General features: G+C 36.6%; 1 pseudogene; it reads right to left on the bottom strand.

The window, feature by feature from the left end:
• Positions 1–1,586: 1,586 nt before the first annotated feature.
• LOC120160447 lies at positions 1,587–4,978 on the bottom strand (annotated as a pseudogene).
• Positions 4,979–5,239: the final 261 nt, after the last annotated feature.

The raw sequence follows: 5,239 nt of genomic DNA, 5'->3' as shown, positions 1-5,239 counted from the left end.
TACCAATATTGCAAAATATTCGGTTGAAATTTGAATTTGAAAAAGTCTGTTTCAATGGCGTTAAAAATGGAGGTTTGAGAAGCACAAGTGAAACACTTAATTCTATTCAGTGACGTTAAAAATAGAGATTTGAGAAGCAACGATCTGACTCTGTTAGCAAAAAACGTGGGTGCTCAGTCACAAGATACTGATTTGTAGAACATTAAGAAATTAAGCTTAAAACAAACATTAAGATGAATCTAAAAAATAATTAAAAATCAGTACGAACAAATAAAAATTAAACTCTTAAAACGAAATGCAGATAAGCTTAAAACGAAATTACTACGGAATTAACTCTTACAAAAATTAAATTTCAAGTAAAAAGGGAAAAAACATACCTGAATAAGCTTGAGAGTGAAGACAAGAGGTTTGAAAGAAAAAAAATTATGCATAAACTTATCCTTAATATTTGGTTAAATTACAAGTTATATCTTATACAATATTAGGATTTATAAATTAGCTCTTAAAATTACACCTAAATTCATAATGGTCCAAAATTTAATGGATATTTAGTTGGGAGAGAGGATGTGGGGCGGGCGGATGCGGGGCGGGTGGATGCGGTGCGGATGCGGGGCGGGTAAGGTCTCAAACCCATTACCCGCCCACTACCCGCGACGGGTACCACTTTCTAAATCCACATCCGCCCACTACCCACTAAAATTATACCCATCCCCGCCCCAATTAAAGCGGATGCGGTGCGGAATCCACGAAATTATACCCGCTTGCCATCCCTACATTTAATCATGTCCAACGATGAATCTTTTCAACAAGAAACTCAAAGTAACTGCTCTGAGAATGCCGGACAAGCTGAATCCAGGCAAAACATATTTTGCTTAATAAAGTTTTATTCTAGTATTGATGGTGCTCCGGCAGATGGGACACAACTGAAGGTCTTGTCCGCACTCACAGCAGGTCTGCATGGAGGTGAAATTTAAGCATCCGTCCCCTCGTCGAGGAAATTCAAAATATAATGAAACCCTTGGTTACGTTACCTGATGTCCACAACCAAAGGCCATATCTTTTGCATTGCAAAGACAAATGGGGCAAACCTGTCCAAAAAACATGCAAACTCGAAGTTGTTTAGAGATTTGATTTAACGTGCAACTCTTAAGTAATTAAGATAACATTTACGTGTTTATCTGAAGCGGAGTTTGCAGGAGGAGATGTTCAGATCGGTTCCTCATGTATGCCAGAAGAAGGTGCACTCGGACAAAAACTGCTTGACCTAGAAGGTTTCGTGTGGCTACCATAGAGAGGAGGGGGAAGAGGAACCCTATCGATAGCCTTCCCCCTTGTATTACTGTTAAAACCAATGACGAAAAACAAGTTGCATTTGAATGTTATCTCCCTAGTAACAACCGGGAAAATCCTTGTAAACCTACTAAGACAATACTAATTATTTACCCCAATATGTTGAGCTCCAGAGTTTGCTTTGTACTGAGATGGAATTTCCATCAACGCCGAAACCAATGACGAAAAACAAGTTGCATTTGAATGTTATCTCCCTAGTAACAACCGGGAAATCCTTGTAAACCTACTAAGACAATACTAATTATTTACCCCAATATGTTTGAGCTCCAGAGTTGCTTTGTACTGAGATGGAATTTCCATCAACGCCGAAAGTGCAAACTCTGCCTCTTTTCGGGACCTATCCATATTCTCGACATTATTTCCGTAAAATTCACAAACTACACGAAGCAACATTTCAGATTAGAGGGCAGATGAGTAATACATATTACCTTTACCAGCTTCAAGAAGCAATATGAGAAAATATCGTCAACAGGCCACACTTGCCTGGAAATTATCGAAGGCACGGGCAGGAATGTTATCATCAAATTCTCTCATCATGTCCCACGGTCCATCTCCAACTCCGACTAAAATAATTGACAAAGGATACTCACTGCAAATTAATTAGTATATAAGGAAGTTGATATTGAAGAAAAAAAAACATTTGGAGCCACAAGTACCCTATAGTACCTTGCTTTCACAATCGCTTCAGCTGTTCTCATTTCTTGGGGACTTAGTTGGCCGCGCTCCGTATCGACACTTCTAGTCACCTGCACCCCGTATAGAGGATAATCTAAGTTTGCAAAACTATCAACAAAGAGTTCACGTAGAACCTATGTGTTTACAAATTATCATACAACACAAACACGAAGTTACCTGCCCATCGCTATTATCAGTAACACATGGTACTGCCCGCCACTTTGCTCACAACGGTGATTGCCATTTCGATGATAGGAGCGAATGATGTTGGTCCTGTCAAAGAGAATAAAATTCCAAAAATAAAGTAACAGGAGACTGAATGGAATGAAGAAAAGGAAGAAGTGAAATGAATTATGACCTGCTAATCTCAGATTAGGCACAATTCTCGGTATCGTCTCAACACTTCTTCGAATCCGTTGCAGAACGTCTCATCTGGATAGAAGCTGAACACTTCTTGATCGTGCGTTGACGCTGCCAGATCAAAGAATTCAGTATTGTCTCAATTACAATAAGATTAACAATTAACAGATCAAATGGAAAATCCTGCAAAAATGAATACCGTCTCCGAATCCAAAGCAAGGAATTAAGTTATCCTCATCAAAGGAAGACAACGTTTTTCCGATAATGGATATTGCTTGTTCGTATGGATTTTGCTCATCTCCAATGTGGTGTAGACTTCTTCGGTGGAATGATCTTGCACCTATTTTAAAGCACATTAAAAAGTTGTGTCAAAAATACACACCAAAAAAAAAAAAACTAATTCATCAAGAGAAGGTTGGACCTCCCATCATTGCTCTTTGTAAAATCAATACCAACAATAAGATTGGAAGACTCCAAACCAGCACGGGCCAGGGCATCAGTGACCTGTGGAAAACCAAGAATATAACAAGCTTTTCTTATCATATCCAAAACAGATTCACCAGGGTAGCCAAATAGCATAACAAAGCCAATTTCAATGCGAGCCAATGTTGATATGAAGTTTTAAGCAAGTTTTAGTAGTTGATAATTACGTGTGTGTGTGTGTGTGGAAAGCTTGTCGACAATAGTAGAACGAAATTCTAGATAGATTCTGAAGCTTCTGACCACATGACTGGAGATCTCAGTATGTTTTACAAATACAGCCCACAGCCTAATCTCTCCACTATTCGAACAGTCAACGAATCAATCTTTAAGTGAAGAGATTGGATGAGTTCAATTAACAAAGGCCATTCTTCTATCCTCTATCCTTTATATTCCCAAATTGGTTTGCAGTTGATTTTTGTTAATAATGATCTAATGATTTGAACTAAGTCACTAAATTCTATTTCAACTTTCGTAATTTCAGGCATTGGATTCAGGGAGACTGATTGACAGTGTTGAATTGTGTGGGGAACTTCATTTGCTCAAAGGGAACTCCCTACATGGACAAGTTCATTCAAGTTGTGTAAGTTACAACTTCACTTAATCTATCTTTTTAGATCCAGTTAGTATGCCTTGCTCATCCGAACTTTGATTATCTTGCAAAACTATTTCCTCACCTATTTAGTAAAAAACACTAAAGACCTTTTTCTAGTGAAATTTGTCAACTTGCCAAATATACTCACAGTGTATATTGTCGCATCAAATACACTCCTTTCCATCCATTTTCCAGTATAAAATAGTGACCTTTGGGAGCCTTTAGGTGCCAAAAAACATATATTTATTGATGATCACTCTAGAACTACTTGGACATTTTCTCATGAAAAATAATCTAAAACAAAAAACATATATTTAAATCCTTTTACACAATGATTCATACCCAAATCATGGCACATCCAAATCCTAAAAACAGACAATGGAAGTGAGTATTTTACAAATAATTTGGGGTCATACTTTAAAGAAGAGTTCTTGTGTCAATACACCGCAACGAAACCTGGTAGTTGAAAGGAAAAACCGACATTAGTAGTAGTTTAAACCCTAATGTACACTCATAATTTTCTCCTCTTTTCATTCAAAATCTCTCTCTCTCTCTTTTTGAAATTCCCTTACTACTTTCTTCTTAAAAAAGTCCAATATATAGGCACGATATCCTACAAATACAAAAGCAAGTGCCTCTAAATAGATGCCTGTGAGTAGCATGCATTTCAGAATAATTTACTAAGCATTTCTTGCATGTAACCACAGGGAATTAAAAATACAATGTACCTGCTCCAGCTATTGTAGTCATCATCTATCTTCGAATATTTTCTATCCAACCTCCTCTTCGACTCAGGTGCATGACAACCATAGCTTGAGGTGGAGCCACATAATGCGGCTCCGAACCATAGTCTCGGCCCGAGAAACCCATACGATGGCTGTGCGTATATATGAGGATCCCATGAATATGAATTAGACGCTACAGACGATGGTTGTGCTGTGGTGGATCGTTTTGATGTTATGCCACCCATCAGCTCCAAAATTTATGTATATCCTGCATGATTCAACATATTCAAACATGAATGCAGCAAAGAACCCAGTTAACTGAAAATAATAATGAATTTTCGTAGATATTATACACCTGAGACAAGGTTTAACAGATAATTCTTTCACAAACGTAATCCAACCACATTTACAGCAAGATCGAAGATTTATAAATAGCTTAGCTGAAAACCATAAAGAACAAACCTTTAACACGTTCTAAACTCTACCTCCATCATCAAAATTCATAAAATTTCAGCACAACACAACAAAAGGGGAAAAAAAACCAAACTTAAACCCAGAGTCAAAGTCAACAAGAACAATTGTAAATTAATATTATAATATACTAATAAATAAAAAAGAAAGTTAAGGTTATATTTGTTCACCTTTTAAGCAAAAAAGTGGGGATCTTGAAGCATCATAGAGAGGGTGAGTAATGAGAGAAGAAGAGAAGAAGAAGGGTTAGGTCGGTGGGCCGTGGGCGGAGAAGGCTATGTGGTGTAAGCTGTAAAAGTGAAGAAGATAATGGACGGTTTTTCTTGGAAGTTTCCTTTTAGATACATTTGAGATTTAGGGACTGTTTTTTTGCTTTGTAATCAAATTATTCAATGATGAATGTTGAACTGTTCAGTATTTCACGTTTTTATTTTGTACATTTAAATGATTTAGTATTGACTGATTCAGTAAAATAATATTGAATGATTTAACACAAAAATATATTGTGAATAATTCAAAGTTATTATTAAATAATATATTATATTTAGAGTTAATTATATATAACCTCTAAATTATTTAATAT

This window comes from Hibiscus syriacus, unplaced genomic scaffold (assembly GCF_006381635.1).
Source record: "Hibiscus syriacus cultivar Baekdansim isolate YM2019G1 unplaced genomic scaffold, ASM638163v2 tig00002847_pilon, whole genome shotgun sequence".
Lineage (NCBI taxonomy): Eukaryota > Viridiplantae > Streptophyta > Magnoliopsida > Malvales > Malvaceae > Hibiscus > Hibiscus syriacus.
The sequence above is the reverse complement of the archived record's forward strand: the minus strand, read 5'-3'. Positions and strand labels throughout refer to the sequence as shown.